The following is a 25,655-nucleotide window of genomic DNA, read 5'->3' as shown; positions in this document are numbered from 1 at the left end:
CCACAGGTGTGAATGCCCCCAGGTTTCCATTATGTGGGCTATTCAGTTCACTCCCTGGGTCCTCATTCTCCAGAGAGCCATTTTCACCTTGAGTGTGATTAAGATAATGATAACAAGCTATGTGCCTCAATGAATCAGCAGAACTCCTCTATTCCTTCCCTAGAGGGAAGAGAATTTATAAACCAGGAGGTGTGCTGTAGAAAAACAGTGTCAGGTAGTTGGACTTCTCTCTTCTTTAATCGGGCCTGGCTTGCTTACTGAAAGCACAACTGCAGGAATTCAGCTGGGCAGTAGATGAGATTGAAAAGACTCCTATTCACTTTGCTGGAACAGGACAGGTCCTTACAACTGATGAGACGGTAGGGAATATCTTATGTTGTTGTGTTTGTCAGTAGGTTTTTGTGTGTCCTTTCACCCTATTTGGGTTTTTATGCTACAAGGGAAAAGTTTGACCCCTTATTTGTCAAAACTATAGAAAATTTAAAGAACCTGGTTGAAATCATCAGCATAATAAATCCTTAGTAAATTCATCATCACTTTCTGATTGGCCAAACACCCCTCTATAAGGTTATTTGGAAGGCCTGAAGGCTTAGGACAATATTTTTGTCTTAAAGTGAAAGAAGCTAAAGAAAAATAGCTGAAATCTTCTGTGGAATATTATGCCCTTCTCTGAGTTCCAAACAACAACAAAATAAAAGCCTTGAGTAAGCAGAAAAAAAGTAGAGAGAGATATCAAGGGAGTATTTTGCAGCAGTGCATGCCCTCAGAAGCACACAAAAATCATATTGTTTTATCCATCAATGGATCTGATTTTAAAAGAGAAGCAGAAATGATGATACACCTAGTCAGGTAAAGTTCACAGTAGTTCTCTAAGGTTAGTAATACTTATGATTGGTTAAGATTGACTCAGACCTGGTGATAAGGCTTGTGATTTCATATCAAGGCTTGTGTATATAAATGCCAATCAGGCACCACATCATGTGACAGTCTCAGAGGCAACTCCAGAGTCCTCCAAAAATTGCCTGTGAAATCCATCTGCGACATTTACACAGACAAACAAAATAATACCGTGTGTGCCATATGGGCATTCCACTTAGCAGCGAAAGGTCCTGCTTAGTAGTTTTCTGTGGGTGGCTACTGATGCTGACCTTAGTGATTGGGGTGTGGGGGGGAGTAGATGTGGTTGAAAACAGCAAGGCAATATCTAAACAATAATAAACTATTTGGGGCAAGGAGCATTTTTCCTGTGTTTTGTACAGCACCTAGCACAATGAGGTACAGATCCCTGAGTCGGGTTACTAGGCAATGTATCTAATGTATTGTAAGACTAATTTGATATATGGATATGGTGACAATATCTGATTATGGACATTAGATTAGCTGACCAAAAAAAGAAGCTTTACAGACGATCCAGCTGGGTTTCAAAGGTTTACCATGCTTAACTCAAAACTCATTGTTTCTATTCGCTCATGCTATTTTCTAGTATAATTGTTACATAGTAAATGTCTTAACATTTAACTCTTCCCACTCTTAATAAGCCTATGCCCATTGCCTAGTATTGATAAGACACTGCGCTAGCTCTGGATGAACTGATATATTTTTCTTGTTATTGTAACACTGTATGTGGGGTTCAGTTTTCTGTCACTGTGTGTTGCATGGGATATGTACTGTGTTGTGGTATTCACTATATAGTGTATTAGGCCATGCAGCCCTTTGAATTTACCAGCAGGAAATTGAAAATATATTTAATGAATATGTTTAATGAATTTTTCACTACTTAAACAAATGCAGTACTTCATCAGAAAAAAGTCACTTATGCTTTGTGCACCTTGATTTGTGTTACGTTGCTTACGGTTACAGGTGTAAAATATGTAAGAGAGAAAGTCCTTGAATTTCTTTTGCTTCAGTTGCAACTCTATTAATCGAATGGGCAGGGAATTGTAATGCCTCATTGCTTTTTGGCTGATGGAGGGGAATGCAAGGACCTTCCTACTTTCAAAGTGGCTTTGAAATAGTATTACCAGCAACAACACATCAGGGAAGTTCAGCACTGTAAAGTAAAAATTGTATTCTTCTTTTTTTTTTGTTTAATAACAAAAAGGAAAAATTGCACTTTTCTGACTTTATCAGCAGGAAACTTGAATAACTGGCTCTGTCACTCTTCTTCCCCAGTTTCCACAGCTTCTAAATGACAGTTGTCATAAGGGTCTACTAATGAACAGAAAATTTAATCGTAAAAGATCTCTGGTAATAGGCTGATAAAAGTGGACAGTGCATAGCCTTGCAGAATAATCGCAATCAGTTACTCATCCAAGTGACAATGAATAAACAGCTGATTATGTGATTATATCAGATTACCAGTAATTTGGCAATTCAGCTGCTGTAAATCTACCTGAAATGTTTGGCCTGACCTTGGCAAGAGCTTATACAGTGACATTCCTGTGGATTACTGAAGTCCCGCAGTTTCTCCATTAAGCCAAATTAGAGAGCTTTGACCATTGCAATTTGCATCATAGAGTTCATTATGATTTGCCCCACAGGTGATTCTGTATGTGCCTTATTACAAGAGATATAGAATAGCTGAGTGAGACTTGTCCTGCAGACAACATTGTCAAACCTGTTCATTGTGTCCAATATTGTTAAATTTTCAAGGTCGGGCAATAGAGATTAAACCATGTGACTCCCATTAATATCCGTAGGAAAGGAATGATTAAATATTCACACACCACTTTGAAAAGGAATTAGCATGATAGTTATCTTACTCTGAAACAATGCATAAATGTACAAAGATTTTGAAGTCACTTTAACAAAGCTCCTCTGATCGTCCCTAAAGAAGAAAACTATCCTGTTAGAACCAGACAGCTAAATGGACACCTGCAGAAATGATTGAAATATGCATGGTAACTATAATTAACATACTACAAATGGCCATAACAGTGTAGCATTTCTCAGAGCAGAATTTTAAAATGATTCATTTTCCTCTTTCCTTACAGCAGGTGATATACATATCTCAATTTGTTGATGGAATGTTAACCTAGGAAGAATCTTTTCATATTGCTATTGTTTGATTTAATTCTGGGTGTTTTTGTAGCAACATTATATCTGATGTCAGCAGAAAGGAATACACAGTTTGGGGAGTGCTGGTCTAACTAATCTCTCCTATATAGCCAGCAGGGAGAGCTGATGTATTGTTCTTGGTGTGACTCACTAAAACCAAAGCTGTTTATTTTAAAATCTTCAAAGAAGTAGAATTATGTGAATATGAGATTGAATATGTGGTGTACTAGAAAGGTTTGGTGAGCATGAGTTTTGGATTACTGCATTATGAGCAAGTTCTGCAGGTTTTAACAAATAAGTCATATTAAGTAGCTGTTTGGTCTGTTCTGTATAGTTAGGTTTGGTATAAATTAAAAAGAAAAAACTAAGGTGACTGTAACAATTTAGATTCCAGATGCATTTAAGATCCTGCCATAAGTAGATCTCTCTGAAGTAATCTAATCTTGAGGTGATAAAAGCGAGATGGCGAGGTTTGCATTGAAAGGAGAAAAGCTGCAAATCTCTAACCAGATTTAAATGGAAAAATAGTCTGCAACTTAATGTCCTGGCAATAATTGGAAATCTTACCAGACTGTCAAATTGCAAACATAATTAACCTATGTGTTATGGAGGAAACTATTCTTGGAATGTTTTCAAATTTCTTTGGATGGTTTTTGTATCTTTCTGCCTGGAAAGGCAACTGCCTATGTTGCTATGACTCCAGTATTCAAAAAAACATTCTCTAACAGGTGTGGTTTTTTTGGTTTTGTTTTGCTTTTTTTTTTTTTTAAGTAATCACAGTTTTAAAGTGAGGTTTCTCTTGACTTTTCAGGGTAGGAAGTAGATGCCATGTGTACTTTTGGGAAACTTGGAATTTGCCATCCTCTTTCATTTACAATAAATGATGAGGCAGGAAGAGTTATAAGACAGATATATATATATTTTTTTTTAATTGAGCATGCATGGAAAACAATGCTACATGCTGAGATGTCCCAAAGCTCCAGATGTCTCCCTAACCAAAGTCCATCCTGAAATCTGCCCCTCTTTCTCCATCTCACCCATCCTACTACACTTCCCAAAGGCAAAAAGTTCTTATGTATAGCCTGGCAGAGCTGTTAGACACCAAGTTTTAACTTGCTATATTTTTAACTGTACAAAGCCTGCCATTGGTCTAGCGCTGAATCTTTCCTGTACTGAGTTTCAGTCAGATGTAATTTTGGAGGAAAATTTTCACATTTTGGGGACTAGGAGGAAGTTTTCTCTGACAGTCAGATTTATTTATTTATTTTTTTAAAGAAAGAAAAGTAGCTGTTGGAAGTTGCTTAGGAGTTTAGCATTTTAAAATAACTTCCAGAGAGATGGGTGGCCAAGGGCCACAGGGAGATCATCAGAGTTGCATAATAATCATATCCACATATGTGGCATACAGAACTTATATTTATAAAAAAAAATCATTCTTCCCTCATTAAAACAATTGAATGGCCATTTGGGCCTAAAATCACAAAACTCTGGTAGCTTGTGATACAATAAAGTGAAATCTCTAACCCCAAGATAGAGTGGGTTTTCTTTGTGATGTTTTACAGATACCTGTCAGAACAAAGCTACTTCAAATTTATTAATTTACTGTGCAAGAGGACTTAACTTTCAAATTAAAACCAATCCAGCTGAGATTTCAATTCTAAACAAAGAATTACATGCCTTTCCAGAAGAGTCAAGACTCCAGAGATTTCTATATTCTGTTGTAATTGGAATTGCTTAATTGCACATCAGTGAAAGCTGAACAAAAATGATAAAGAACAAAATGATTCAATTGTTATGATCATTAGGAAGACTAACATGGATCAATCCCCAAATGAAAAAGGAACTATAATTTCATAAATTTTTCAAGAAATCAAACTAATAACAATTCAAATACAATAATGCATGGAAAATCATGGAGTCTTATCTGACCTACCTTAACTCTTGTGTTTGCAAAATTTGTCTAGGATTTTTTTTTTTTAAATTGTCTCTTGTGAAGTTTCATTCTCTTGCTAAATACTAATGATCCAGCAATAGAGATGGCTTAATACTTTTTGACAGAACAATTTTACACTAGAATACGTCAGTTCTGTTGAACGTTGCAAAAGAAACTAGGCAAGCAGCCCCTGGTTCCTTGGTAGCCCACCTAGAAGCTGGGTGGGCTGCCTGGCTACCCAAGTGGCCCAATGGCTGACTCCCTGGTCAGCCTGCCTGCCAGTTAGTTCCATGGCTAGCTTGCCTCTATCTTACCAGCTTGGAAAGTTTCAAAAAATTCCATGTTGGTTCTTCGAAAATAGAATTACATTTTCTGTAGGACAGAGGTGGTTTTTTTTTTTTTTTTTTCATACTCCCTTTTTGTTCTGGTTCTGAACTACAACAACAAAAATTTGGAAATGCAAATGTTTGTCACAGGATGGAAATTCCAGTTTCCACACAGCTATAGCCACCAATAAAAAGAAAACAACATCTAGTAATATTTTAGCATTTCTGACCTCAGCCCCAGCTGGAATCAGGAAGTGCAGAAGTCTGTAAAATTGTAAACTAAGGTATTAATTAAACTGTTCCAACTTCAGAAGCAATGGACTGTATTTGCATTGATTTCACAACCAATCTACTGTATTGGAATATGCTTCTAATCTAAAATTTAGCTTCCAGGACTTCTCTCCAACAGTTACTATTGGTACCAACTTGTATTATGCATTGGCAGTAAGCAAACCAGTATCTGTATGTTTGAAGAGCAGGATTTGAATGATGTAGCTCAACTATGGTCCTGCAGGGAAGAAAGCAGAAGAATCAGGATATGACGTCTAATATGGTTTACATTATTTACATTTAAAAATTGTTAATGTGAGGGTTCACTCTACATAAAAGAGGGGAGATGGCTTTGACATACTGATGGGAGAAAGAGGATGAAGTGGGGGAGAGGAAAAGAAGTACAAAACCAAAGGCAGGGGAAGACAGAGAGGAAGACTGAGAAGAGGCACTACTGTGGATGTAAGTAAAGGATCTATGGGTCATAATGGATAACTAGCTGAACATGAGCTCTCAGTAGATGCTGTGGCTAAGATTGCTAATAAAATCCTTGGATATACAAGCAAAGGAATATTGACTAGGAACAGGGTGGTGGTATTGCCTCTGTATATAGCATTAGTGAGAGAATTACTGGAATACTGTGTCTAGGTCTGAGATCCACACCTCAAAAAAGATGTTGGAAAAACTGAAAAGTTCAGAGAGGAGCTACAGGAATGATTCAAGGTCTGGAAAACCCGCTCGTATAGTGAGAGGTTCAAGAAGCTCCATCTATTTTTGCTTAACAAAAAGGTTAAGAGGTGACTTGATCATGATCTGTAAGTATGTACATGGAGAGAAGATTTCTGATAGAAAAGAGCTTTAACCTAGCAGGTATGGGCATACAAATAGCTAATTCCTGGAATCAGAAATTTGACAAATTCAGACTAGAAATAGGTACAATTATTTTAATGGTAATTACCCAATCAAACAAATTACCAAGGGATTTAGTGGATTCTCCTTCAGATGAAGTCTTTAAATCAGGACTGTATGTCTTTCTAAAAGATGCTGTGTCTCAACCAAAAGTAATGGTCTTGATGTAGAAAATGCTGGGTGAAATTTTATGTACGGGTAGGCAGAAGGTCAGACTGGGTGTTTATATTGGTCTCTTTTAGCTAGCTTACTTGGAAATGTCCCTATTTCTTCTGCTTGGCAATCCTACTCCCATCCCCACCCTTTTTCAACTACCCTACGACTTCACAACAGAAGTTAACTCTTCCTTTCCCCATCTGCTAAAATACAATCACTGCTATCAACCTTCTAGTCTCTCTGAATCCACAGCACAATCCAACACCTTTCTAACTGACTCTTCACTCAACACACTGAGCAGAAGTGTTAACCCTCTTTCCTTGGTCCTCTTAGAAGAGTTACCCAAATTACCATTTGAAATCTCACCCTAAAGCCCATATCTCAAGACACTACTACTTCTAATTATCACATGAATTTAACCTCGACCATACAAACAAAGTCTTTATGCTTTATATTCCTATTAAAGTCTTTTCTTGTCCCATCTCCAGAAAATGCACAAAGAAGAATAACAGCATCCATATGTCTTCTCCATGAGGATCATGTAACATGCTAAGACTACCTGTGAAATACCTCCAGCATTTGAAAAATGCTTAGCTACTTGTGGTGGGGCAGTGCCCGACCCCCTGACGAAAAGAGCTGAACCAGGCCTGAGAGGCTGTGCAGACCAGCAGCCAATTAGCCAAGGCCGGGGAGAGTCAATCCGGGCCGGGCTAGGTCCTATATAAAGGCTGCCTAGCAGAGGAGAAGGGAGTCTCTCCCTGACTAGCAAGGGAGAAGGACTGACTCCTGAAGCAAGGAGATAGCACCTTGGATAGAGCAGTGCTGGGCAGGTTCAGGGGAGCAGAGAAGAGCTCCAGCCCATTATCTGCCAGGTTGCAGCCCTGACTAGAAGGGCTGAGAAGGTGCAAGAGGCCAAAGAGGAAGTGGCCCAGGGAACATAGTCTAACAAGGGGAGAGAAGGAGGACAGAGAGACTGCTGCTAGAGGGTCTCTGGGTCAGGACCCAGAGTAGCAGATGGGCCTGGGTCCCCTCCTTTCCCCCCGCCCCTTGTACTTCACCTGCTTGTGGAGGAGTGGCTGAGATGGACTGCAACCGGCCCCTGAGGTGCAGGGCTAGCCTTTGGGGTTGTGGTTGGCCACCGAGGCAGGTGATAGGCAAAAGACTGTTAACACACACACAGCTCCCCCGGCAGAGGGTGAGACTGGAGTAGTGGGCACTGCCGGAGGGCAGTGTCCTGAAGAGGACGCCGCCGAGCAGGGAGCAACGCGGGTCCCAGGGCAGCAGAGCAGACAACGGACAAGGCACCACATGTTGAGGGTGCGCCACAGCTGACCCGAGCAAATTCTTAGAGCAACCAGCGGGAGGCGCCAGTGGTGGTGAGTCATGTACCTCATCACACTACTCATTAGATTTAAAACAAAGCATCTGATAAATTATAGAAATGCTTTTAAAATGCATTTACCAAACTCTTATTAAGCATTGACTTCAACTGCTTAGACCACTGTTTCCCAAATTTGGGATGCCACTTGTTTAGGAAAAGCCCCTGGCAGACCAGGCTGGTTTGTTTACCTGCCACATCCGCAGGTCCGGCCGATCGTGGCTCCCACTGGCCGTAGTTCACTGCTCCAGGCCAATGGGAGCTGCAGGAAGCGGCGACCAGTATGTCACTCAGCCTGAGCTGCTTCCTGCAGCTCCCATTGGCCTGGAGTGGCGAACCGCAGCCAGTGGGAGCCGCGATCGGCCGGACCTGCGGACGAGGGCTTGGGTGAAGGGGGTGAAATGGGGGCAGGGACTTTGGAGAAGGGATGGAATGGGGGCGGGGCAAGGGTGGGGCAGGGGTGGGGTCGAGCACCCCTGGGAACAGTGGAAGTCCACACCTATGGTTATGTCAGTGTAGTAGGGAACTTACATAGCTAGGAGGAAGGCTGTAGTGTAGACGCTGACCTAATTAGGTTGACATTAGCTGCCTATGTTGACCTGTGTAGTGTAGACCAGCCCTTAGCATTTGCCATTTCACACCTATACTTCACCATAAAAGACTCTACAGAGGGTCAAATTCTGATCACTTTACTAACATGAATAGCTCCATCAATTCCATTAAATTACTTCCTATTGACTTGTCAAATGACTACAAGCAGAATTTGGCTCAGAGTCAGTAAACACCAGCTGGTACAACTCTGCCCAGATGTGTACTCTAAAGAGCTCCCGAGACTGATTCTCAATGCCAACAGCTGGAAGAGAGCAGCCAATACACTTAGTGCCTTTTGCTGCCTGGCTATTAACTGCTACTGCACATTTGCTCAGTTAATAGAATACTAGCAAAAGTATTGGTGGTTGTGAGGATGTTTAATATTCATCTTTCATATTTGGCAGATGTTGGTTGAAAACAATTAGGCAAAAAGCCAGAAGACTAAAAACTTCTCCAATAAATTATAATACAATTAAATGAGAATCTACATTAGATATCTTTTCTGATTAATTATCAATTAGCTAATAATGAAGCTTCAAAGCTTCTCCTAACAGATGGTCAGAAAGTTTAAAATATACTTGATCATGGTTAATCCGCAAAGTTAATATTCATGGTACTTGCAGCAATCAATCTATCCTCTTGCTGTAGAATACTGTACAAGTCTCCAGGATCAAATGGACATTAGTGATTTTCTAGTCTCTTCCTGTATTTGGGGTGATCTTGGGGTTCAATGATTTTGTGTGAAAGACTGTTAAACTGCAGTACACCTACAAGTTTAGATTTGCCACTTAGTGTAATTCCAGTCATGTCACTTTAAAAACACTCTAGCACAACTTCAGGCCTCATTATCATTATGTTTCACATCCAATTATTGTAGGAGTACAAAATTACTCCCTGTAGGTTGTCATTATAGGTGATTATAGCTGCTGCTTGTTTTATGTTATCTTGTTTTATAATTAACCCCTTATGAAACTTCCACTAAAAAGTAAGAATACACATCTGTATTTCAGGGCCGCCTAGAGGATTCAGGGGGCCTGGGGTCCCCCGCCGCCAAACTGCCGCCGAAGACCTGGAGCAGAAGAAGCTCCGGGGCCCCGGGCTCCACGAGAGTTTTCCGGGGCTCCCGGAGTGAGTGAAAGACCTTGCTCCAGGGGCCCCGAAAAACTCTCGTGGGGGGCCCCTGTGGAGCCCGGGGCCTTGGGCAAATTGCCCCACTTGCGCCCCCCCCCCCCGGTGGCCCTGCTGTATTTGCCAGATTATATGCACACTATCATGTATATACATACCAAAAGTGAATTTCTGTAATGCTTTGTATTTTAGTTTCCACTTTGCAGAGCCAAATTCTATTCACCTCACTGAAGTGAGTAGTTCTATTGACTTCAGTAGGTCTACCTAAATGAGTAAAATGAGAAGGATCCAACAAAAATGTTTACTGGACTAAATAGGCTAGTCCTGACTTTAGTCTAGATCATTTGGGCCAAATGCTGCCCCCTGTGGTACCTTTGTCACCTCACTGAAGCTATGCAGTAATATGGTTTTAACTGGAAGCAGAACATATTCCTTTCTTTTGTATATTGGAGTTTATACTTGACATGGTTTATATTGTGTATAACTAAAACAATTTGAGTTTGTCTGATCCTATGCTATAAAAGCAATAGGAGTTTTGCATGTGTATAGAGTTCAGCATTAAGCCTCCTTAGTGAGAACAGTTCAGTCCTGCATTGTAACAGAAAAAAAAATATGTGAGTAATTTTGGGGGAGAACTGCAAAGATTCCTCCCTTTCCTCCCCCCACCCCCATCCAACCTCAGTAGCATTTCTGAGGAGCAGGGGAGGAACGTGGTTTTGATTTTCTATTCTACTTTTAGGCCCATGGATGGGAATGACTGAATATTTTCCAATTTTAGACTTTAATGGTAAACAGTGTCATCCAAACATATTAAATCGATTAGTGAAGTGAATAGACTTCATTGTTGCTGGAAGCTGTGCCATATGTTCCAGTGGCAGTTTCTTATGTAGAGCTGAAATAATCAAAGCTTTTTGCAGAGAAGTTGAAAAGGATCATATAGCTCGACAGCTAACGTAGGATTAAAAGTGGTTGATAATTTGTGGTGAAGCTAAAACATTTAGGTTTTGACTAAAACTTAATCAAAACAGAGTGATGTTCTGTAGCCTGGTGATTAGGGCACTGGCCTGGCCTGTGGGAGTACTATGTTCAAGCCCTTGCTCTGCCTGAGCCAGAGTGATGTGGTTTGAAAAACTCCACCGAGCAGGGTCTTGCACCTCCTAGATCAGTGCCCTAAAGATACAGGTTTACTCTCTTGTGCATATTAACATATCTTCCTGAATTTAAAACCTCTGTTTTTTTTTTACCTGAAAATGGAGAGCAGAATTCCATTTTCACTGAAACACAGTGGTTTTTGTTTTCATTCTGCATTGGAATGAAAAGAGATTCTGAAATCTCAAAAGTTGTGTGAAACAAGATTCGACATGTTCCGGTCAGCTCCCTTTTGAATTTCAGTTCAAGTGAGTTGCCATTTCAACACTGATCTGAACTGTAAAATGATACAAAGCTTTAACCAAATTAATATGGACCTGACTGTAACTGGCCAATCGGTGGTTGTGTGGGGTCTATAAGGAACCCCCACCTTATGCTACTGTCTCCATCATGGCTTTGCAAGGTCCACATCATGGCCTTGCATATTTAAGAACTCAGTCGTGTCCATAATGTATATGGAAACTACTTTCTACAACTAATTCTGCTCATAATACACTCTCAGATCCCACTTTTTTCAGTAACAATGATTCAAAATGTATTGGGAAAAATTTCAAGAAATAAGATGAGTACATGTTTGAATTGAACCTCCCAAATGACTCATTCCATTCACCTCAGTAAGGACTAGCTATTGTGCCTTCTAGGCAAAGCCCTTTGTGTGATAGGGAAGGGAACAAAGATTGCTCCTCAATCTACTTAGGGGCACCACAGGCAGTCTTCCTTAAAGAATGCCTCCTGGAGATCAAAGGGTGCACAGATGGAAAATGCATACACTTATCTCCCAGGGACCCATGGCTCCACCCTACTCTCAGCCCTTTGTAGCAATAATTAGGGAGCAGTGCCTGAACTGCATCGACAGCAGGGACCAAAATTCTTCCTTGTCATTATGCAGTCCACACAAGAATCGGAACGCTTTCCTTTCTCTCCAGTCCCATCTCTGGAACTACCAGAATCTAGCCATAAGTATGGCAGGACTAGCATTCTTTAATATACACAAAGTGAAGGCTGGCCTGACTGATGGTCATGGAAACATTATCATGCCTATAATGTGACGTAAAGCCTTACAAAAAGTGAAGCTCTACCCCTGGCATTCCATTACATCAGTCACACTGTACATACAGTAAATGGGATGTCTTAGTCCTTTATCATCTTTTGAATCAAAATTTGGCTTTTAGAAAATCTTAAAGCATTAGCTGGAAAATAATTTGTTTTCCAACTTCTGATGGAATATCCTAATAGTCTTTTACCATTTAAAATGACATTGTAGCCCTATCACATTGCACAATCTATTTTTCACAAATAAAACATTGCTATAAAGGTCAAATGTAGTTAGTGAATTAGATCTAACTATATAATTGAAAATGCAATGAGTAAGAATTTAATACATTAAGACCAGTGGACTAATACTTCATTTCTAAAACAGAGTGGCTACATGTGGGTTCTAGAATTCATTTTAATTTTGATGCTCTTACTTTCTTTTCTCTTTTATGAACAGTGACTTTTACTAATCTATTGGCAGACCTCAACAACAGCACACATACACAGCAGCCCACAAAACAAATAATACATTAAAATACCTGCACAAAGTTGTCTTCACCAGGCTAGATTGGAACTCCTAGAAAGGGCAGGGCACTTTCAGATTTTACAGCTTTTCTTCTTGATGCCCTTAAATATGGGAGACAAAGAAAATGAAGTAGTTGGTGTGTGAAACTCTTTGCATCTCAAGTTATCTTTAAAAACTATAGACTAAAGGCTTTTCAGAAGATGCATCCGAAGAAGTGGGCTGTAGTCCACGAAAGCTTATGCTCTAATAAATTTGTTAGTCTCTAAGGTGCCACAAGTCCTCCTGTTCTTCTTTTTTCAGAAGATGGTTTGTGTGTGGGTTGTCTTTTGTTTTTGTTTTAATAAGACAGAATTAAGGGCTTCTAAACCTGAATAAGCTACATTTGGAAATTTTCTTAAAGGCTGTGATAAGGAAAGTATTCCTGTTCAAGAAGGGCATTTAAGCATTAACTTGAAAACAATGGGACTTAAGCATGTGCTTAAAGATAAGCACACACTTACGTACTTGCCTAAATCACATCCAACACTAGCACTGATATGGTTTCAATAAGGATTTGAAGTTTATGCCTCATTGAGCTGAGTGAAGTTGGTTGCAGGTGCATTTCAACTGTCCTATCTACCTTGAAAAAGTTTTCTACAAGGCTGGGTTACCAGTACATCAGCACAACTGTATATTAAATACTGAGATGTCTAATGTTGATGGAAAAACTGACTTCAGTAGAGTTGCACTGATGTAATGAATGGACCCCTTCCTTTTTCTTCTTTTTTTTTTTTTTTTTTTTAAGAGAGCTTTGAATTCTAAAATGTAATTTCATAACACAGCACAAATTGTAAGTAGGCAGGATATCATGATCACGTGTCCAAAGTATTTTCTTGCCTGTGATCAGTCCTTAATCTTAAATTAGTTTGCTGTGGGTTTGTCAGGCATTTACAGTCATGCTCACCTTCCAAACTTTCCCATTAACAAGCACCAAGTCGGGGTAATCAATTATATTTTGTCAAGGTCCAAATTTCTTGGTCAAGATCAGGGGTTCTCAAACTGGAGGTTGGGACCCCTCAGAGGGTCACAAGATTATTACATGGGGGTCGCAAGCTATCAGCCTGCATCCCAAACCCCACTTTACCTCCAGCATTTATAATGGTGTTAAATATATAAAGAAGTTTTTTTTTTAAATTTAAAAGCGGGGGTCGCACACAGAGGCTTGCTATGTGAAAAGGGTCACCAGTACAAAAGTTAGAGAACCACTGGTCAAGATGTAGTCAAAGTCCAGACTCAAGATAAAATAACACAAAATTAATAACAATGATAGTAAGTAAATACAAAGATGTTGTGGTCTGGTCGAAAGTGACTAGAGGTCTGGATTTTGTGCACAGTCCACCTGTTGGCTACCTCTGCACTATGCATTAGACTGTTTCTTACTATTGGTAAGTATACGACACACACACACTTAAAATCCCAATAGACAAAACAGATGGAGGAAGCAATTATACCCATTGTACATAAGTGCCTAACAGTTGTGTTATCCAACAACTCTTCTCATCCCCCAAGCTTTAGCCATAAATACATTTCCCAGTGAGGATTACTACATGTCAAGTTTGAAAATCCAGCCATTCTTGAGTCATGTATAATCGGGGATGGGGAAAGAAGAGTACCCTTACAGTAATTACAAAAAGTGATGCAGAGGCCCACTGTCTTAGTACTGTTACTTCTGGCTTTGAGTATTTGTTTTTAATATTGTTTTTCAAGTCAAATTTTTGTTTCAATGTTAATGTTTTGCACATATTTTCTGAAAATCATACATTCTCTATCAAACCCAAGTCAGGACCAAAAATGAGGATCTTGTTGTCACTGAAAACGGCAAATATATTTAATCTTTCCATGTTTAGGTTGTTCCAGCTCTTAAAAATAATTTTTGGATAGGTTGAGATTTTGGCATATTTACTTCCCATTATGCTGAGTTATCTCACATTCTGGCGGTTTATTTTGTTAGGTAAATGATATGTGAAGGCGGCAACATGATGTATTAAACTATAAATGCATCTAACTGTTATGAAATCATAAATATTTGTGGCTTCTCGATGTTCTCCACCTGTGGTGCTAGATCATCAACTGGCGTAGTCTCACTGAAGTAGATGGAGCAACGCTAATGTACACCAGATGAGGATCTGACCCATAATATTCACACTTCTATTGACTTCCAACTTTTCATCAAGGTGCATTTGTCCTTTCATTAAATAAGTTTAACCTATAAGTAAGTTACTTTTCTTCTCCTGAATTATGTCTTGCATAAAAAAATTCTGTGCTGAAGTAACAGAACAAAACCAATTATTGGAGTGATTCAGGCAGCATTCACACTTTAAAGCAAATTCTTCAATCTTTAGACACGCAGCTCCTGTTGAGTTCAGTGATAATTTCAGGTGTGCTTTAAAAATATATATATATATCAGCCTCTACAGGCCTGGTTCTGGTTTCCTTCTCATCCTATAGTGCATTTCTTAGAATGGAGACTATATACATAATATGTGAAAAGCCCAAAAGATAATATTTTAAAACAATAGCAATACTTACATTTTCCTATTTAAAAAAAACCACAATATATTTATAAGCAGGTCAATATGAAATTGTAAAAAAGCTATTTGGAGACTTCGTTCTTATTATTCAAAAATATGATTATCAGCTGGTGAGATTTTACAGCTAAAATGTCCCAAAGAGGTAGAGGCTGTAAATAATGTTAGTGGGATGGGTGGTAATGAGTGTTAAGTGCCTGAGCTAATGCAAAATGGCTATTGCAAAATTTAATGCCATTTTGTGACCATATTTTATATAGTAGGAGGAAATAGGAACATTGTAGTAAGAATGAGACTCATTTTGATTCAGAGTCCCTGTAAAAATGTCTTATTAAAGTTCTTTCATTTAAACACAAGTGGCCAGAATTTGCTGCTCTGCTGTTCCTCTGTTACACTGCATTGTTGATTGCATAGCCAGCTCCAGGAGGATCATGCCAGTGTAAGGGGCATGGCTTCCCTGCACCATAGGTCCCAGGCATAGATCCACCAGAAATGAACTAATGTCTTGTATTATCTCTATATAGTATGCAATTAAAAAAAATGTTCAGCAAGAATTACTGAACAGTTCTCCTTCAGGAGATTGTTTCCTGCTGCAGTGTGCTACTCAACTGGGTTTTATGCAAACTTTCATAATAGCTAAGGACATGTAAATGAAAGTGTTTAAGAATATGATATATGAACCACATATTCATATAAATGTCCCCTTAAGGCTGAGAAGTTGTAAGTTGAGATGAGCAGCAACAACGTAATTACTTATTGTTAGATCTATCTGTGATGTCTGAAATAAGAGAGCCCTAAGTCAAGTAGCAATACACAACTATCTTATAGGACAGTGGTGTGCAAACTGAGGTTTCTCTCTCCTGGGGGTGGGGGCACAAGAGGTTCTCGGGGGGAGGGGGGAAGAGGAGGAAAGAAACTTTGCCATTTTAAAAAACATACAAATGACACTTTTCAAAGCAGACCTACTAATGCCCCATTGTCACCCTTTCTTCTGCACTGCTGGCTGGCTATTCATGTTGTTTGCAGTGCAGAGGGAATATTTTTTTAATCCTGTTTCCGTCCCGCCCCACAAAATCATTCCCACCTGCTTCCGTGTTTGTTTGAACTTTTATCCTGCTCTTGCTACTGTGGCAGTGGGTCCTCCCATGGGATCCCAGTCCTGCTGCAGGGTAGAGCCAGGTAATGGAGGGGAACATGACAAATTCTGTGAATAGTAAGGAGGAGCGTGACTAGAATAGTTTGCATGCCACTGTTTATAGAAAACGTTTCACTACTATATAGAAAAAGGACATAAGTGCTCTTTCTAATATATGATGATGCATTTCCTGATAGCCAGAAAGATGTAAGGTAGAAATGTGTGCATTACAATTTTCTATTTACTAGATATGAAAGGAACTGGAATTTATATTCAACTTGAAATTCCAGTATTTAAAAAAAAAAAAATCCTTTCTGAATTAAAAGAGACAACCTAATGAAACTTCAAATAGAATGTAAATTTCCCTGTTCCTCACCCCGCCCCAAAATTCATGACCATCGAAACATTTCAATAATGTTGATACATTTATTTTCCACTTATTAAAGATAATAATTTGAATATTGTGTTTTATATAAAGAAAATTCAAAATAAAATGTTTCATTTCCTGTCTGAAGAAAATGTTTCCAATTTTTCCCTATTTAAAATAATGTCAAAATTGATGTTTCTGGAAAATGTTTTGATTTCAACCAAGCTGCATTTTTGTATGGAAAACTGTTCTACTGTTTTTTGTTTTTTTTTTTCTTTTAATCACCTCTATCATCTCTTTCATCTGTACAGCTACAGGTTCTTCATTGCTATGAAGTAATTAGATTAACCATTGTTCATAACATGTGAAATGAAGTTCTGGAAATATTTTAAATGTCATAAAAGTAATAAGTGACTCAGAAATCAACATACATTTGTAGCACATGATCCTTACTTAACATTTGTTTCCTTGGGACTAGGTACAGTGTTGTTGTTCTGGTTCACTTCTACCATATATTGACGTGATCTTCTGTTTTCCACCTGGAGAATGCCTCCATGAACTGCCACAGGTGCCAGTGCCTATCCAGGCATCCTTAAAAGGTTGTGGCTTTAAAAGCTATAATCTAGCCCTCTGCGTAAAATGGGCACTTAGGTAGCCTCTCCATGACTTTCAGTGGTAATTGGCTGTTGTATATGAAGAGATTTCAGAGGCATCTTTTATTAAAGGACTGTCATTTAGATGGCCTTTCTGTTTTATGTTAGGACTTAAATATTTTTATAAAGCTTAACAAACAGCTCTTTAAAGCATATTGCATCTGTCTGAGACAGACATTTGATGGGCACAAATTTACACCTGCACGATATGGGGCACAAAATATAACTGTTCCTCAAAGTAGATCTAGGACCCATCCCAATTATCTCACTGTGTGGCAGTGTCTCATGTTCTGTGTTTTGCCGCTTTCATGGAACTTTGCTTGAAGCAATAGTGAACTGTAATTAGCCAATTAAGATTCTAAGACTCAAATATTGATCTCTTCTCCCTCCCACTATAGATTGACAACAGTGGATTAAAAAAAAACAAAAACTATAAGGCACCATAGGATATAATTTCTAATTACATTCTCAAAAAACACTCTGACAGCAATGTATGCACAAGCAATATCCTGCTACCTCCTCCGTTGGTACAGTTTTGCTGTGCTAAGGAGAGGAGGGGGATAAGATCTGGGATGCGCCTGCGCAGGTCTCATCTTGTCTCTGAAAGCGTTTCTTGCGAATCTGTATGCAGGGGTGGGAAAAAACAAGACTTGGTATTGACATTCCTAAGGAAACAGAATCTTTAAAACAATATTTAAGCCTTTTTTTTTAATACATTTTAAGGAAGCAAAAAGGGTGACAACCACATTTTGCAGATGACCTTTAAAGCAGCCAAAGCATCTCCCCCCACCATCTGATTTCATTTGCTGACTTTCATAAAACAATTCTTTTGGAAGAAGGTAGCATACTCCACCTGCCACTGAAATACTCTGCAGCACATACTGCATTATAGAATCAGTGTGCTAAGGTGATCAGGCTGCTAGTACTTCAGAGATCCTCTAACTTACTGCTGAATCATCTGGAAACCTCCAGTAAACCTATTGAATTTCAATTATTTACTTATCTGTCCTATTACCCATAGGAGAGTCATTACAGCAATATTTACAGCTGTCACAATAGCTAATGTGCTCTAGACATAGCAACTTCACTTGTTGTTGATGTGATGTGACATTTTAATAGAAGTCATAATCATGGGTATATAAGTCTGGAGAGTTTTTTTATTTTATTTTTATTTATTTTTTTACTCCCATGGAATTGCTGTTTTTATCTTGCTACCAAAGGCTTCAAACTTAGTCCTTTGTATTAATGTTCTTTACTAGAGGCATTAAAGGCTGTTTTTAGCTTTATCAGCAATTTAAACACTAAGCCATTTCATCTGCCTCACAAAGAGGAAAGGAAAAAAAGGCAAGGATTTCTTTTTCTTCAAGCGAAATAGAATATCCAATGGGATGGGGGAAATAAAAAAATAAATTCTGCAACAAGATGAAAAACAAATAAAATCAACAAGAAGAGTGTTAAATGCTGAAACAATAAAGGGAACATTGATGAGACACACAGATTTATTTTGATGTAAAAGCAGAACAATTACAAACGCACTTAAAAGTGTTCATGATGCACATTTCTTAATGTGCTTTTCCAGTTATTTCTGGATTTAATAAGTTTGTGTTTGTCTATATTTCATGAGGTTCAAATCAAATTCATAATCCTTAACACTAGTCTGAAAGGAAGACACTTCAGTGTCCAAAGGCAAGGTTTCCATGTGTACTGCTTTGGGTATTTTGTATAGCTGATCTCAAATCTTCTCTCCAGCCTCTTAATCACACACAACACTCCAGAGATCATAAGCAAACTTTGAGGTTGGTTATTTTTGGGAAGAAAACAGTCCTTCATTTCTCTTTCTTAACAACTAATTCTCAGGTGGTAACACAGCAGACCATTGCATTTGCTAAGCTCTTAATCTTAATGTCAGCCAAAGCTTCACCAGATGAATTGAGGTTTGACTTTTGCAGTTGTGTGAATGTTTGCACTATAGACGCTCACTTGAGATACTGTAGTCGATTGTTATGTCTGTCTGTGACTGGTGCATTAAAAAGTCAGAAATAAAGCCCTTGTGTGACTATTCAGTGTGAATGAGTTGACAGATCCATCCAGGAAAGAATTAAACCAAAGGCTTTAAATGAAAAGGCAATGCATTTATAACAGGATTATACATCAGTTTGAATCAAGTTTGTACAATGTCAAGCTGAGAGTTCAAAGGAAAACAAGAATGTGCACAAAGTATTGGCACTTATAATTGGCTAATGAGACTTCAGCATTACACAGGAATTGTACAGTAGAAGAAGAATTAATATAGTTAGAGGGACTGAGGAGGATTTTAATTTATTTATATGCTTGACTAATTTTCTTAACTACAAATTTAAGTCAACTTAGGTCTGGTCTTCACTACAGGAAGATCTATGCTGCTGCAATTGATGCAGCAAGGATCGATCTAGTGGATCTAGTGAAGACCCGTTAAATTGATTGCAGAGTGCTCTCCGGTCAACCCCGGTACTTCAGCTCCCAGACAAGAGTAAGGGAAGATGACTGGAGAGCGTCTCCTGTTGACCCAGCGCAGTGAAGACACCGGGGTAAGTCGACCTAAGCTATGTAGACTCCAGCTACGTTATTAATGGAGCTGGAGTAGCGTAACTTAGGTTGACTTACCCCTATAGTGAAGACAAACCCTTAAGTTGTCAACATCCAGCCACTGCAGTAATTAAGTCCATCAGTTGTGCCCACACCACATCATTGTGTCGGTGGAGTGCATCTTCATTAGCAGCACCTGTATCAATGCAGAGAGCAGTGCACTGTGGGATAGGACCCACTGTGCAACTAACTGCAGGGGGCTTTGGGGATTGTTTGCAATACTTCATGGGACCAAAGCATTGTTGCAGGGAAGAATTGGAACATGGCTTTGACCTCCCATGATGCCATTTCCTCCCTCTCTCCCTGCCCTGGTATCAAAGACAAACAACAGTCTTTTTTATTTATTTATTTTTTTTAAGTCTGCCTTAGCAGTGCGTATATCATAGCCCAAGAAGCATAGACCCTGCTCAGCTGTACACTCTTGCTGTGAGCATTACAAATACCTTGTACCTTATCCTGCCGTTTTTCCAGAGCCAAGACAGGAGCTGCTGCATGGAACATTGAGATGTCATGCAAGCAGCCCTGCTGCAAGCCATGGAACACAACAATTCCTGGCCACTGATGGCTGTTGCGCAGAAACTGAACACAGTGGAGTTCAATTTCTGGTCCCAGAAAACAAGCACCAGCTGGTGGGATCACATTGTTATACAGTTATGGGATGATGAGCAGAGGCTGCAGAACTTTCAAATGTGGAAGGTCACTTCCAGGAACTTTGTGCAGAGCTTTCCCCAGCCCTGAAGCCCAGCAACACTAAAATGAGATCTCCTCTGATAATGGAGAAATGAATGGTGATCATGCTGTAGAAGCTTGCAACGCCAGACTGCTACCAGTCAGTGGGAATCAATTTGGAGTTGGTAAATCCTCCATGGGAGCTGTTGTGATCCAAGTGTGCAGGACTATTAATCGAATATTGCCTCTCTATAAACCCATGGTACGCTGACATCTTGACTGCTGCATGCAGGTATATTGGAATTGGAAAAGATACAGAAAAGGGCAACAAAAATGATTAGCAATATGGAACAGCATCCATAAGAGAGATTAATAAAACTGGGGTTTTTCAGCTTGGAAAAGAGACGACTAAGGGGAGATATGATTGTGGTCTATAAAATCATGACTGCTGTGGAGAAAGTAAATAAGTATTATTTACTCCCTTCTCATAACATAAGAAGGGGGGGGTCATCAAATTAAATTAATAGATAGCAGGTTTAAAACAAAAGGAAGTATTTCTTCACACAACACACAGTCAACCTGTGGAACTCCCTGCCAGAGGATGTTGTGAAGGCCAAGAATATAACAGGATTCATAAAAGAGCTAGATAAGTTTATGGAGGATAGGTCCATCATGGGTATTAGCCATGATCAGCAGGGATGGTGTCCCCAGCCTCTTTTTTGCTAGAAGCTGGGAATGGGCAACAGACAATGGATCACTTGATGATTACCTGTTCTGTTCATTGTCTCTGAAGCACCCTGGCATTGGGCACTGTCAGAAGACAGGATACTGGGCTAGATGGACCTTTGGTCTGACCCATTATAGCCGTTCTTATGAATTCTGCTAAGAAGGTTAGTGACTCTGGGTAACATGCAGGACATAGTTGATGGTTTTGCTATGCTAGGGTTCCCTAACTGCAGTGGAGCAAGGGATGACCTGCATATTGCTATATTGGCATCAGACCACCTCGCCAAAGAGTACATACATTGAAAGGGACACTTTTTTTTCAATGACGTTGCAAGCGCTGGTGGATCACAGGGGGTGTTTCACCAACATCAACATGGGATGGTTTGGAAAGGTGATGTGCATCTTTAGGAACACAGGTCTGTTCAGAAAGGTACAATCAGGGATTTTCTTTCCAAAAAAAAAAAAATGTTGAATTGCCAATAGTGGTTCTGGGAGACCCAGCATACCCTTTACTCCCATGGCTCAAGAAGCTATACACCAGCCACCTGGATAGCAGTAAGGAGTGGTTCAATAATAGGCTGAGCAAGTGCAGAAGGGTAAAGGAGTGTGCCTTTAGACATGTAAAGAATCACTGGCGAAGTTTGGTTACTAGGATAGGCCTCAGTGAAAGCAATATCTGTGCCATAATATCTGTGAGGAAACGGGAGAGAAGTTTCTGGAGGGTTGAGGCATGGAGGTAGATAGGTTGGCAGCTAATTTTGAACAGCCAGCTACCAGGGCAATCAGAAGAGCTCAGCGAGGAGCTCTGTGTCTCCGGGAGGCTTTGAAAACCCATTGCAGTAATGTGCACCGCTTATCTGCGTTTTGCCTTCCCATACCATCCCCTCCATTGCATCAGTTTCCCTGTCCCTCCCTTCCCCCCTCCAACCCCAATGCTTGCAATAAATAAAGAGTATTTCATTCTCAGAACATTGTCTTTTATAGCACAAACATAAAGAAACTGAAAGACAAGGAAAATAATTTAATCTTGGGAAAATGGTGGGATAAAATTGGGAGGGGAGAAACCAAGTCAGCTTGTCTGGGGAAGTGCTGTAGTCTTGCCCATCAAATGTCTTTGAATGACCACGTTTTGTTCTTAGTACCCTCTGTGATGTTTCACTCCATATGCTTTATAAAAATATAAGTGTGAATATGATATAACTGAAATATGCTTTATGCAAAAGGTCTCTTGTAAGGTATCATTACAAAGCTTACAATCTACTGAGTGTGTTCATCCTATTTGTATGAATGTATCATTCTTGTATCTGAAATTAGGAATATGAAATATAACTCTGAGGTCCTATTGTAGTTATGCAAAATGTGGGTGATTAATGGTGGTTTAGAATCTTGATGGCTCCCATTGACTAGGACAATTGGTTGTAAATGGCTCTGTTTACTTGTAATCCTTCCTGTATATGTGTGTGCCAGCCAGTGGGTAATGAAGTCTCAAAGGACATGTCATATGATACTGGAATCCATCTTAAACTTGCTGCTTTTCCATTTAGAAGGAAGGGTGGAAACCCAAAGAGAGACAAAGGATTCCCGCCTTGTGCCAAAAATATAAAAGGGGCTGGAACAGAATAAAGGGGGTTGCCAGTCATGAGACAACCCCTAGTTACCACCTGAGTTGGAACCAACAAGGACTGTACCAGGGGAAAGGATTGGGCTCAGACTAAGAAGGAGTCTAATGTGTGAAAGAAGCTTATTGGAACATCTCTGAGGGTGAGATTTACCTGTATTCCGTTTCTTAATGTATAAGACTTAGACTTGCATGTTTTGTTTTATTTTCTGTGGTAACTTACTTTGTTCTGTCTGTTATTACTTGAAACCACTTAAATCCTACTTTTTTATACTTAATAAAATCACTTTTGTTTATTAATTAACCCAGAGTAAGTGATTAATATCTGGGGGAGCAAACAGCTGTGCATATCTCTCTATCAGTGTTATAGAGGGCAGACAATTTATGAGTTTACCCTGTATAAGCTTTGTACAGAGAAAAACAAATTTATTTGGGGTTTAGATCCCATTGGGAGCGGTGTGTGGGTGCTGGAGACAGAAGTACTTGCTGAGCTGTTTTCAGTTAAATCTGCAGCTTTCAGGGTGTGGTTCAGACCCTGGGCCTGTATTGCAGCAGGTTAGCATGTCTGGCTCAACAAGACTGGGTTCTGGAGTCCCAAGCCATCAGAGAAAACAGGCTCAGAGGTAGTTTCAGCACATCAGATAACAGTCCCAAGGGGGTCTCTGTGACTGAACGCATCACACCTTCCCCCGGTGTTGAGTGGTGGAAGGGATACTACAGTGGCTGGATTACTGGGATAATTAAGTCCATCAAAAGAATAATTTCATCTGAAACACTTTGGCTACAGGAGCTTCTTTGTTAGTGTCAAAGTGAGAGTAAATAAAATGTCAGGTTTAATCATTTCTAACTACAGCTCCAGCTTTCTTGGAGAAGTGGAGGGGGGAGATGTTTGAAGGCTGTTCTGCAGAGGTTATAGAAGGAGTCCAGCCTCACATTGTGTGGTGGTTTTTTTTTTTTTTAAGCTCAACTAGATGCCTCAACATGTCTGATTGGTCCCTCAAGCTGTAGCATCTCATCCTGCATGGCACGCTCATCCTCCTGGGCTGTTCTCTCCAGGTCCATTTTGAGTTTTTCAGATAGTGAAATCCTCCAGGCTCTTAGCTTTATGCCCTCTGTCCAAAAGGAGTTCATTACCTCATTGAACATGTCATCACGTGTTCTTTTTCCACGTTCTCATCTGTGAGAGCCTCTCTGCAGGTGTGGAGGCTGTGCTGAAGGCCAGGTTTTCCATGTAAGGCAAGAAAAGCACAAGGCAACTATTGTCAGCACATTCCCTGGGTCTAGTACAAAGTTGCTATTTAAGAATCCCTCCCCTTATTACACCGAACTGCAAGCCAGAACATAATCGACATCTCTAGTTATTCAATGAACTGTTTTGCTGTTCCTGCCATGGTTAATATGGCCCAGAAACATGGGCATGGACAGTGCCTGGAGACCAGGGACCAGCATTAAGCCTCCCAAAGTCCAGACTTTGTCCAAAGTGTCTCGGGGATGGGAGGGTGTGGCCAAGAAAGAGCACAGGAAACCCTCCCCATCCCTTTCCTTAACACTGGTGGTAGCAGTTGCCCTGGGCTTGCAGATTGGAGGCCAACACCAATCCCCTGCCACCTAAACAACTGGCATGTTAGGGAAACTATGGTTGAGGGACCCAGAAATCCCCCTGGGTGGGAGAATCACATGCTCTATTGTTTGCGGTATGAGCACTTGTAATTAAAACTTCCACCATCTCCTCTAGGTGACCCTATGTGATATCAGTCACCTGAGGATAACAGGCAGCAAGAGAGCAGTTGCTGCAAGAGTCTGGGTACAGACCTGGTCCATATGCTGCAATGATGCTAGCAGAATGAATACTAGAGTGGTGGGGAAAGTATCCTACCATGGTGGAAGAAATGAGACAGCCCTCCCCAGAAATCTTCTGCAAAGGATTGCAGAGTACCTCCATGAAAGCTTCTGGAGAGCTCCATGGAGGATTCCCAAGCCATACTTGTGTACATAAACAGTCTTTTCCGGGGGCACCCTCTACGAAGCTGGAGTGGCCACTGGGAAGCACATACCTACCACACCTCACTTTTTCTTCAGATTAAACAAACTATAAGAGCCTGTAATCCCTACACTTTGATTGGAATTGCATACTCTCAGAGGTGCCTTCCCCAGCATCACGCTCAACCACGATGCCATTGTGCGATCATCTGGAGTGCTCCAGGGTTAAAAATAGCTCTTGGCTCTTGGGGAAAATGGATTCCCTGCTCGTGTGTCTTCCGTTCTCCTCTTCCTCATCCAGAATGTCCTCCTCATTGTTCCCTGAGGTGGCCCAGGACTCTCACTCCTGGGAGGTATTCACACTATGTTGGGGATAGTGGTCAGGTCGTCACTGAGAATCGCATGCAGCTCATTGTAGAAGCGGCATGTTTGTGGTGCAGAACCGTAACAACTGTTCACCTCCCTTGTCTTCTGGTATGCCTGCCGAAGTTTCTTTGATTTTTTCATGTGGCACTGCTGCGTGTCCCTGGTGTACCTCTTCTCCCCTATGCCCTGTGGGATCTTTTTGTAGCTCTCTGTTTCTTCTGCTGGATCAGAGCTGTGCCTGCACCTGCGGTCTCCCCACAGACCAATAAGATCCACCACCTCCCGTGTATTACAGGCTGGAGCATGTTCGGGGCATTGAGTTGCCATGATCAGCTGGGCTGGCAAGCTCTCCATGCTGATCAAACAGGAAATGGGAATTCAAAAGTTCCTGGGGCTTTAAGAGTGAAGGGGCTGTTTCCATGTGTAGCTGGCTGCTGTGCAGTGGAGCTGAAAACAATCACCAGAGTGGTCACAGCAGAGCATTGTGGGAC

The 25,655-nt window shown here is 40.3% G+C and overlaps 1 long non-coding RNA gene across 1 annotated transcript in view; it reads left to right on the top strand.

The window, feature by feature from the left end:
• Positions 1-16,554, top strand: part of LOC122173063 (uncharacterized) — a 109,104-nt gene extending 92,550 nt beyond the window's left edge. Inside the window, exons 3-4 of the long non-coding RNA XR_010598678.1 lie at positions 7,140-8,027; positions 9,631-16,554. This is a non-coding gene — a long non-coding RNA (uncharacterized LOC122173063). The remainder of the gene's footprint in view (positions 1-7,139; positions 8,028-9,630) is intronic.
• The last annotated feature ends 9,101 nt before the right edge of the window (positions 16,555-25,655 follow it).

This window comes from Chrysemys picta, chromosome 2, assembly GCF_011386835.1.
Source record: "Chrysemys picta bellii isolate R12L10 chromosome 2, ASM1138683v2, whole genome shotgun sequence".
NCBI lineage: Eukaryota > Metazoa > Chordata > Testudines > Emydidae > Chrysemys > Chrysemys picta.
Note: the sequence above shows the minus strand (reverse complement) of the source record. Positions and strands in the feature narration are given on the sequence as shown.